Here is a 12,632-nt window from a genome sequence, read left to right as displayed (position 1 = left end):
TGGATTGTATTTATCATCATTAGTCATTTAGGTCAACATTGGATCATTCAGAGATCCTCACTGAACTTCTGGAGAGAGTTTGCTGCACTGAAAGTAAAGGGGCTGAATAATTTTGCACGCCCAATTTTTCAGTTTTTGATTTGTTAAAAAAGTTTGAAATATCCAATAAATGTCGTTCCACTTCATGATTGTGTCCCACTTGTTGTTGATTCTTCACAAAAAAATACAGTTTTATATCTTTATGTTTGAAGCCTGAAATGTGGCAAAAGGTTGCAAAGTTCAAGGGGGCCGAATACTTTCGCAAGGCACTGTATCTGTATTTATACCATGGCATTGTTGAATACTGATTGGCTTGAAGGGCATTCTAGATTTTGCATTATTTAAGTAATAAGGCCCGAGGGGGTGTAGTGTATGGTCAATTATACCATGGCTATGGGCTGTTCTTAGCACAATGCAATGCGGAGTGCCTGGATATACAGCCCTTAGCTGTGGTATAATGCCCATATACCACAAAACCCTGAGGTGCCATATTGTTATTATAAACTGGTTACCAACATAATTAGAGCGGTAAAATGAATTATGCAGCACCTTGTGTCTCAAATGCAGATTTTAGAGAAACAAATGTTGGTACATATAAGTGTCTTATATTGGCTGAAAGCTTACATTCTTGTTAATATAACTGCACTGTCCAATTTACTGTAGCTATTACTACGAAAAAATGCCATGCTATTGTTTGAGGAGCGCTCCTAACAACAAAACACTTACCGCGATAGGTTTGATAATAATTCACCTCTGAAGGTGAAATGTGTACTTACGTTCTGAAATCTTGCTCTGATTTATCATCCAAAGGGTCCCAGAGATAACATGAAGTGTAATTTTGTTAGATAAAATCCATTTTTATATCCTAAAAAGCTCCATATAGCATGCACGATCGAGTTTGTATTTCCACTCGTTCAATTTGCAAATTAAAGGAATCTGTGAAAATCTAACCCTAAACGTTATTTCAACCAGTCAAATCATGTTCGTATGTATTCCTCAGAGATCCTAGAACATAACGAGAATTCACTATATCATTAGGGGTGTAGTATATCCAATAGGACACCATATTTGATCAGATAGCGATGCTTTCATGGCATGCCGATGATGTGGGCGGCCTTCACTTGAACGACTCTAACTTTGTCATATAAGCACCAATTGGGGTCAAACAATGCTAGCTAGATAGCCAAGGAGCTGGGCTTTACGGGAGTATCCGGACCCAATCATAAACCAGGTATTTACAGTAGTATGAGCCCATCATAAACCCTATATCTGTCGTAAAATGTAGCTACTAACCTTGTGCGACGGCATGCCTTTTCCTTTTGGACAACAATTATAAGAATATTCAGGGTTATGAAGTTATGAAAACTGGTTGTTTTGCAAATGTGGAACTTATAATATGGCTACTAATACTGGAAAAGCTAAATCAAAGTCCAAGTAGACAGATTTGACGATATTCTTGCAGAAAAATGTAATATGAATGCAAATGTTTCCTTCACGATTTGCCCAAATGTACCTGGGTGACTTCTCACTAAATGTCATGTAGTTCGCTCATACTTCAAGTTATCCGTCTGAAACTTTGCACATACACTGCTGCCCTCTTGGGGACACCATCGGAATTACAACCAGAGTGATGGCTGGAACAGGGACCTTTCTGTTGCATTTCAAAGATGGTGGTAGAAAAAAATAATAATCTTTGTATTTTCTTCAACCAGATCTTTGTGTTATATTCTCCAACCTGCAATTCACATTTCCACAAACTTCAAAAAGTGTTTCCTTTCAAATGGTACCAAGAATATGCATATCCTTGCTTCAGGGCCTGAGCTCCAGTCAGTTAGATTTGGGTATGTCATTTTAGGTGAAAATTGAAAAAAGGGGGGCCATCCCTAAGAAGGTTTTACCAAATTAATTAGAGCAGTGAAATGAAATGTTTTGTCATACCCATGGTATATAGTCTGTTATTCGAGACCTGAATGCTGATTGGCTGACAGCCCTGGTATATCAGACCATAGCACGGGTATGACAAAACATTTATTTGTACTGCTCTAATTACATTGGTAACCAGTTTAAAATAGCAATAAGGCACCTTGGGGGGTTGTGGTATATGGCCAATATACAATGGCCACAATTCAATACAAACTGTAGTCACATGTCAAACTCTGCTGGCCGTGAAGTGTAAAATAGAATAACAAGGTTAGATTTGACATGTCAGAAAAAAATACAAGGCTATCTTGCTAAAATATATATAGTATAAATAGATATTGATTCCGTCACTCTTGCCATACACAACTCATTGGATGCATTGTATCCTCAGGTGTATCCTTAGCTGCTGTGGATAGACTGGCAGACAGACTGGCAGGCACGCAGACAGGCACACAGACAGGTCTTTGATCCACATGTCTGTTTCCTCCTCTCAGATAGCTATCACAGAGAAGTGCAGTAGCGCTGCATCCGCGATGTCCTCCACGTGTCTCTGAGCAGCACACCATCAGATCAAGACTCTCTCTGTCCCACTAATATCTTTCCACTGTTAATATCACAATAACATAACCCAAACCATATGGCAGAGTATCCAGCAGTCACATTGAATATTTCCTCATTATTTCCAATTGGCAGCAGAAAGCAGTGAGATGAATGATCATATGGTCCACAACAACAGAATGTGAGAGAGAACTAAAGAGTGGACGTGTAGCTTAGGGAATGTACTCTCGCCATGATCTAGATTCTCGAGTATTTTGGATGAATGTGAGTGTGCATGCATAGATACATGTATATCTCATTCTAGTTCTGTGTGTGCATGACAGTCTCAAGGTAGAGGGTTGTTTAGCTGACAACATCCTAGTTGAAAAGAGGACATGGCTAGTATTACCAGTGACTGATTCTGAGATACGCAGTGGTCTCTGCTCTGAGCTCTGATCACAACAACACCACCAGACAGGTCAACTGCTCTGCTCTGTTCTCCCTCAATATAATTACTTCACACAGATTGCTTAGAAACTGTTATTCAACATTCTGTTGTTTGCAATGTTAAAATGTCAAGATGCACTTAATTAGTTGCAGTAAAGAGGTCAATGGATCTCAACCCAAAAATGGAAATTCGATGGAAACTTGTGTGGGAAAGATCCCAAATCTCCTCATTGCCCCCTAGTAAAATGTGTCTACATTTATGTCCTCAACCTGTCACAATCGTGTGTAGGATAAACGGATCAAGGAGCAGCAGCGTACATAGAGTTCCACATGTTTGTATAAATGAAACTCACCAAAAACAATAAACAGCAAACGAACGAAACGTGATGTCTTGAGTGCTCACAGGCACTACACAAATACAAGATCCCTCAAAAACCCAGTAGGAAAAGGCTGCCTAAATATGATCCCCAGTCAGAGACAACGATAGACAGCTACCTCTGGTTGGGAACCATACCAGGCCAACATAGAAATAAAACAACTAGAGCACCCACCCTAGTCACACCCCAACCTAATCAACATATAGAATAAAAGGCTCTCTGAAGGACAGAGTGTCAAAACCACTCTTGATCTGCCAATTATGAGATCATATGACAAGTTTAATTCGTGGTGGCAATAATTGCATTGAGAAAGCATTTCAAAGATTAGCACATAATGTGTAAAAAACAGTTTTGGTTTTAACTCAGTGGGATAACTCAGTGTTGTGGTGCACAGATGATCCTGGTTCAATGTCAGTCACGCACACGCACGCACACACACATACACACACACACACACAGGCTACTGCTCTGCTGCAGCTCCGCTTCTCATCCCCTCATCTTTTGACACTCAACTAAAATATCTCCTCTACCTGTCAGTCCTCACCTCTCAGATCTTAAAGGATTTCTCACCTCCTGCAGCAGTGCTGTCAGACACACAGGAGGACTAGAGGTTCTGTTCAGATGTAGGCCAGCCAGAGAAGTTACACCATCAGCCCTCAGGATGTCTGCTCCAGGGCTGGGTGCGGTGGAGTGTCTGTCTGGCAGAGAGATGGCTGGAACAAGGCCTCAGAAAAGAGGCATCGCATTTGAAGCATTGAAACAGGTGGAATGTGAAATGCCTCAACGCTGTAAACAAAGACACACAAAGGCCCTTGGCTAATTAATGCTGTCAACAGGCATCATTAGAACAGGCTGTCTGGATAATGTTGCTGCTGTCTGCACTCCCTCGGCTGCTAACACTACTGATATTTATAGATGGAGCCCTCATTTATACACACACACTGACATTAGCAGGCAGACACAGGACACAGGAGCACACACACACACACACACACATAAGCAGACACACAAGCACACCTCTGAGCTTAGAGAAGCAGCAACAGGTTTCTTGACCCAGAGGCATACGTGTTGGCATCCTAGCTGACAGTCCGCAACTCTCTCTCTCGCTCTAAGGTATTTATTTGCATTGCAGAAATGACTGTAAATAACCGCCATGTCATTGAAGATCACAATGACGCAGTACTGCAGCTGTTGTCTATTATCATACGTAAATCAATTATCTTTGTTTACTCCTTACTGTCATATGGGCCCAATCATAACTGGAGATACAATACAAGTGGATAAATCAAACGTTTGAGCTGTTGTGTAAATCTTACATTATGTCAATGGGAGATTTCCTCAATATCCCTAGACACTTCCCAAACTATTTCAAATGTTATGGTTTCCTCTTGTCTTGGCCTTTGTTTCATGGCGACTGATATAGATGATAGACTGTATGGGTTTCCAAAATATTGCCTCCACTCCACCTATCCTGGGTTTTTAGATCCAAGCATAAGAAGGAGACGAGACAAGAATAGATGCCAACTTGACACAATGAAAGGAGATGAGTATAGTAACTACTGCAGAATATTGAGACTCTTGGATCCCAGCTCCCAGCAGACAACTAGACTATACGACCTCTGTATCTGCTAGCAGCTAGCTGGTGATGTCTCACACACCAGAGAACAAAAAAACAGAATTGGCAGAGAGAGATCATGAGCTCATGGGCTCCTGAGTTCTTCTGCAAAAAAATAGAATTATAGTTTGATAAATGTAGATAAACTTGGATTTTTTTTCTGCAAGTACTTACACAGAATACTATCCTACATCAAAACCTTCAAATGAAATTCCATTCCTAAAACCTTGATTTTGGACAAAATTACTACCAAGGACTGTCAAGAAAAAACTTCTAACAAACCAAAACCTGCAGAAGAAACACAGCGGAACCTGGAAATACCATCCAACACAAAACCGAGTGAATAATGTTCAGTCTGAAACTACTTCTTGTCAGGACCCGGTTTCGAACCTGGGTCTCCGGAGTGAGAAACAGTCACTTAACCAACTGAGCCACGAATAGACAGCAGAACCCAGAAGATGAGGCAGACACAGCAGTACTTAAGACGGTGTATTTAATAAAGAAAAAATCCTAAAATACAAAAAAATGGCAAATCCAAAAGGTGGTAGGAAAAACACAAAAAGACCTCAAAAGAAACTCACCAAAAATAAACAAAAACAAAAAACAGAATACCACAAGAACTTCACCCGGAATCGACAAGAGCACACAGAACACTAGGGCAGGGTGCTAACATACAAACACAGAGCACAGAACTGAGGGAAACAAAGGGTTTAAATACAATCAGGGGAAACGAGACACAGGTGCAAATAATAATGGGGATAAAGGGAAAAACATAGGGACAAAAAGCACAATGGGGACATCTACTGACCAAAACCCGGAACAACCCTGGCCAAATCCTGACACTTCTGATGCCAAAAAGTCAAAGATAAAAATCTCCAGGTAATTTTGTTATATAAAGCTTAACCTCTTACACTTATGGTGGCGCTATTTCATTTTTGGAAGAAAAACGTTCCCGTTTTAAACAAGATATTTTGTCATAAAAAGATGCTCGACTATGCATATAATTGCTACTGTTCGAAAGAAAACACTCTGACGTGTCCAGAAATACAAATATCTTCTCTGTGCGTGCCCTTTAACGTGAGCTTCAGGCAAAACCAAGATGTCTTGGCATCCAGGAAATGACAAGGATTTTTGAGGCTCTGTCTTTCATGATCTCCTTATATGGCTGTGAACGCAAGAGGAATGAGTCTGCCCTTTCTGTCGTTTCCCCAAGGTGTCTGCAGCATTGTGACGTATTTGTAGGCAGATCGTTGGAAGATTGACCATAAGAGACCACATTTACCACGTGTCCGCCCGGTGTCCTGCGCCGAAATTGGTGCGCAAAAGTCACCTGCCAGTATTTTTCCATGGGGCACAGAGAGAGAAGCAAGCTTCCACGAACTGCATGTCAATGAAGAGATATGTGAAAAAACACCTTGAGGATTGATTCCAAACAACGTTTGCCATGTTTCGGTCGATATTATGTAGTTAATCCGGAAAAAGTTTCACGTTGTAGGTGACTGCATTTTCGGTTCGTTTCGGTAGCCAGGCGCAATGTAGAAAACGGAACGATTTCTCCTACACACAGACGCTTTCAGGAAACACTGCGCATTTGGTATGTGGCTGGGAGTCTCCTCATTGAAAACATCAGAAGCTCTTCAAAGGTAAATGATTTTATTTATTTGGTTATCTGGCTTTTGTGAAAATGTTGCGTGCTACATGCTACACAAAATGCTATGCTAGCTTTGCATACTCTTACACAAATTAGTCAATTTCTATGGTTCAAAAGCATATTTTGAAAATCAGAGATGACAGTGTTGTTAAGAAAAGGCTAAGCTTGAGAGCAAACGCATTATTTTAATTTTATTTGCGATTTTCAGAAATCGTTAACGTTGCGTTATGCTAATGAGCCTGAGGCTTAGTCACAATCCCAGATCCGGGATGGGGAGTTTCAAGAGGTTAATAAATAAGGCTACTAAGCTACCAAGCTGCTAGGACAGAACTGACCTGGCTGCAGCTACAATTAGCACTGAAGTGTGAAGTGAGATGTGTGAAAACTCTTGAGCCGAACAATGGCAGCAGTGTTTCACAGCCTCCCCCACCCAAATGCAGAGTCATTTGAAGCCCCCTGTGCCATGGCACATCCCTGTGCAGATGTCATCACAGTAGAGTACCCCTGGGATATTAAAAATAACACTGCACAGAATAAGTGCAAAAAGAAGATCCTCAAGGACAGTCCAAAGAGGGGAACGTAAGTAACTTCATTTCCCACACAGACCCTCCCCTGGCATGGTGCTATATTAACACAGACCCTCCCCTGGCATGGTGCTATATTAACACAGACCCTCCCCTGGCATGGTGCTATATTAACACAGACCCTCCCCTGGCATGGTGCTATATTAACACAGACCCTCCCCTGGCATGGTGCTATATTAACACAGACCATCCCCTGGCATGGTGCTATATTAACACAGACCCTCCCCTGGCATGGTGCTATATTAACACAGACCCTCCCCTGGCATGGTGCTATATTAACACAGACCATCCCCTGGCATGGTGCTATATTAACACAGACCCTCCCCTGGCATGGTGCTATATTAACACAGACCCTCCCCTGGCATGGTGCTATATTAACACAGACCCTCCCCTGGCATGGTGCTATATTAACCCAGACCCTCCCCTGGCATGGAGCTATATTAACACAGACATCCCCTGGCATGGTGCTATATTAACACAGACCATCCCCTGGCATGGTGCTATATTAACACAGACCCTCCACTGGCATGGTGCTATATTAACACAGACCCTCCCCTGGCATGGTGCTATATTAACACAGACCATCCCCTGGCATGGTGCTATATTAACACAGACCCTCCCCTGGCATGGTGCTATATTAACACAGACCCTCCCCTGGCATGGTGCTATATTAACACAGACCATCCCCTGGCATGGTGCTATATTAACACAGACCATCCCCTGGCATGGTACTATATTAACACAGACCCTCCCCTGGCATGGTGCTATATTAACACAGACCCTCCCCTGGCATGGTGCTATATTAACACAGACCATCCCCTGGCATGGTGCTATATTAACACAGACCCTCCCCTGGCATGGTGCTATATTAACACAGACCCTCCCCTGGCATGGTGCTATATTAACACAGACCATCCCCTGGCATGGTGCTATATTAACACAGACCCTCCCCTGGCATGGTGCTATATTAACACAGACCCTCCCCTGGCATGGTGCTATATTAACACAGACCATCCCCTGGCATGGTGCTATATTAACAAGACCATCCCCTGGCATGGTGCTATATTAAACAGACCATCCCCCTCCCCTGGCATGGTGCTATATTAACACAGACCATCCCCTGGCATGATGCTATATTAACACAGACCCTCCCCTGGCATGGTGCTATATTAACACAGACCATCCCCTGGCATGGTGCTATATTAACACAGACCCTCCCCTGGCATGGTGCTATATTAACACAGACCATCCCCTGGCATGGTGCTATATTAACACAGACATACCCTGGCATGGTGCTATATTAACCCAGACCCTCCCCTGGCATGGTGCTATATTAACACAGACCCTCCCCTGGCATGGTGCTATATTAACACAGACCCTCCCCTGGCATGGTGCTATATTAACACAGACCATCCCTGGCATGGTGCTATATTAACACAGACCCTCCCCTGGCATGGTGCTATATTAACACAGACCATCCCCTGGCATGGTGCTATATTAACACAGACCCTCCCCTGGCATGGTGCTATATTAACACAGACCCTCCCCTGGCATGGTGCTTTATTAACACAGATCATCCCCTGGCATGGTGCTATATTAACACAGACCATCCCCTGGCATGGTGCTATATTAACACAGACCATCCCCTGGCATGGTGCTATATTAACACAGACATACCCTGGCATGGTGCTATATTAACACAGACCATCCCCTGGCATGGTGCCATATTAACACAGACCATCCCCTGGCATGGTGCTATATTAACACAGACCATCCCCTGGCATGGTGCTATATTAACACAGACCCTCCCCTGGCATGGTGCTATATTTACACAGACCCTCCCCTGGCATGGTGCTATATTAACACAGACCATCCCCTGGCATGGTGCTATATTAACACAGACCCTCCCCTGGCCTGGTGCTATATTAACACAGACCATCCCTGGCATGGTGCTATATTAACACAGACCATCCCCTGGCATGGCACAGTGCTACAAGAGCCGGGTGGAAAGTCAGAATGACTTGTCAACGTGTACAAGTCTGGGACAGTAATGGTGCAGGGCATCCTCAAGCAGTTCCAGCAGGACTTTTACGGGATCAAAGAGAGAGCACAGCAGGAAAAGCTCTCTCTCTCTCTGTGACGACTCCCCCTTGAGTGAGTCTGATCACACCTCTTCAAACTGTCCTGCAGACGAGGATAGTTCCCCCCCCCCCCCCAGCACTGAACCCACCCAGGTCCCACAACTGCCCTGCTCCTCCGTCATTGAGAGGACGGCTGGCTGCACTCTGGACTGAGGTGAGAAATATTAAAGAGGATGGAGAGGAACACATGGCACAGCTAACAGCACTGAAGGGGGAGGTGAGAAAGCTGAGGTGTGACAGAGAGCAAGACACTCCTCCAGAGAAGCCAGCAGAACAGCCCACCTCAGACCCGGACCATAACCTCAACACCAAAATTGGACAGGCAACACAGGAACCCCCAACCCAACAGACCCCCCACCCCCTAACAGACCCTGTTAGCTCCCCCGATAGCCCTCCTGACAACCCTCCACACATCCACTAAGGACACTCAGTAGCCAGAAACGGTGTTCCTCATTGATTCAAATGGCAAATACATTCAAGAGAATAAGCTTTTTCCTAAACACAAAGTGGCTAAACTCTGGTGCGCAAACCCTAGGCATGCCCTGGAACTGTGGTCAGAGGACAGACTAGGTTCCCCCAGCCACATTATAATTCACACGGGCACAAGCAACCTGAGGGCCCAGAAGGAAAGGGTGGCCACAGCACTCAAGGGAGTGATTGAAAAATGTTCTTCCACTTTCCCCAACGCACAAGTGGTTGCTACCACAAAAAGACATTCACTTTGCCACCATACACTGGGTGAATGCAAGCATTTCCCGGGACTGTGCCTCAAACCAAAATGTTTACCTGGCCCACCACTCCACCCTGGACTTGAACAGGCTTTATGAGCAGGTCCACCTCTACAAGGCAGCAATCCCAACTTTTGCCAGGACCCTGAACAACAACACCCTCAACCGCAGCTCCAGCATCTCACACAGGAGAAACAGAGCAATGGACACCCCGCCAGACCAGCAAGACACCCTCCCAGACCTGCAAGACCCCCTCCCAAAGGACCTGCACCGACAGGACCCACGCCAAGAGGACCTACACCCAGACCACCTCAACCAGCTGAGACCACCCCAAACAAACCCTGGCCACACCCTATATAACCCCCCCCCCCCCCTCCAGATCAGACCTATGCCCCTTCTGCTCCCCCCATGCCCCCCTCCGCTGCAGCAAATAAATATCTTGGAATTTTAATTGATGACGGCCTCTCTTTTAAATTACATATTCATCAATTTACAGAAAAATGTAAGCTGAAATTGGGATTTTATTTTAGGAATAAGGCCTGTTTTTCTTTTGAAGCCAGAAGTATCAGCTACATTTATGTCTTTACTAGACTATGGGGATATTTTATATATAAATGCTTCCGCTCAGTGTTTGAGATCAATTGACACTCTTTACGTTGGCACTTTGAGATTTATTTTAAACTGCAAAACCCTTACGCACCACTGCACTTTGTATACCAGGGTTGGCTGGCCTTCTCTAGTCACTCGTAGGCTCAGTCACTGGTATACTTTTATTTACAAAGCCATTTTGGGTTTACTACCGTTTTATTTGGGGCGGCAGGGTAGCCTCGTGGTTAGAGCGTTGGACTAGTAACCGGAAGGTTGCAAGCTTGAACCCCCGAGCTGACAAGGTACAAATCTGTCGTTCTGCCCCTGAACAGGCAGTTAACCCACTGTTCCTAGGCCGTCATTGAAAATAAGAATTGGTTCTTAACTGACTTGCCTAGTTAAATAAAGGTTAAATAATTTTGTGCATTTTTATTGTTCAGAAATGTGGTGGGTACTCTCTTCGTTCGCTGGACTTTATCCTGCTAACTGTTCCAAATGTCCCAACTGAATTTGGTAAAAGGGCTTTTATGTACTCTGCACCATCGTCTTGGAACACCTTACAAAATACTTTTAAACTGGAAGAACTTGTCCCGATTGGTATTTTTAAATCCCTGATGAAGGATTTTGATGCTGATTCCCTGACCTGTCAATGTTTTTAATTTGCTGTTTTATACTCTTGTGAATTCAATGGTTTTTACTAGATTACTTGTAGTTTTTCATGTTGTCTGTCTATTTTGTAATGACTTGGTGCAGCCTATCTTGGCCAGGGCGCTCTTAAAAAATAGATTTTAATCTCAATGAGCCCTTCCTGGTTAAATAAAGGTTAAATAAATAAATAAATAAATTAAAAAGTACCTCAACATATGCCCAGGCCTTGAGCAGAGCAACACGCCCAACCTCCACTAACGCACCCCCCCCCAAGCCCCATCCTGCAACCTATGAGGTATGTATCAGCTGCTCAACATGCTCTGCTCACACCTACTGTTACAATCTCATCCTGGAATATACAAGGTCTAAAGTCACCTGCCTTTGGCCTAAAGAGCAGGAACCGTGACTTCGTCAAAGAAATTGGAAATACAGACATTGTCATCCAACAAGAAACGTGGTATAGAGGACATGGACCCACTGGTTGCCCTCTAGGTTACAGAGAGGTCCAATCCACCAAACTACCAGGTATGAAAGAGGATATGCTGATTAGACAGACCACATACTCAACCTGTACACCCTAATTGACAAACAAACCAAAGCAAAGGCAAAGTCTTCTCATGCTTTGTTGACTTCAAAAAAGCTTTTGAGTCAATTTGGCATGAGGGTCTTCTACACAAATTGATGGAAAGCGGTGTTGGGGGAAACATACAACATTATAAAATCCATGTTCACAAACAACAAGTGTGCAGTTAAAATAGGCAAAAAACACACCATAAATTCCACAGGGCCAAGTGTGAGACAGGGATGGAAGTTAAGCCCCACCCTCTTCCAGTTTAAATTGGAAGTTTACATACATCTTAGCCAAATACATTTAAACTCAGTTTTTCACAATTCCTGACATTTAGTAACAATTCCCTGTCTCAGGTCAGTTAGGCTCACCACTTTATTTTAAGAATGTGAAATGTCAGAATAATAATAGAGAGAATTATTTATTTCAGCTTTAACTTCTTTCATCACATTCCCAGTGGGTCAGAAGTTTACATACATTCAATTAGTATGTAGCACCATTGCCTTTAAATTGTTTAACTTGGATCAAATGTTTTGGGTAGCCTTCCACAAGCTTCTCACAAAAAGTTGGGTGAAATTTGGCCCATTCCTCCTGACAGAGCTGGTGTAGCTGAGTCAGGTTTGTAGGCCTCCTTGCTTGCACACACTTTTTCAGTTTTGCCCACAAATGTTCTATAGGATTGAGGTCAGGGCTTTGTGATGGCCACTCCAATACCTTGACTTTGTCTTGAGATATTACTTAAATATACCCACATAATTTTCTTTCCTCATGATGCCATCTATTTTGTGA

The sequence above is a fragment of the Oncorhynchus masou genome, chromosome 10 (genome assembly GCF_036934945.1).
Source record: "Oncorhynchus masou masou isolate Uvic2021 chromosome 10, UVic_Omas_1.1, whole genome shotgun sequence".
NCBI classification, from domain to species: Eukaryota; Metazoa; Chordata; class Actinopteri; order Salmoniformes; family Salmonidae; genus Oncorhynchus; species Oncorhynchus masou.
The sequence above is the reverse complement of the archived record's forward strand: the minus strand, read 5'-3'. Positions refer to the sequence as shown.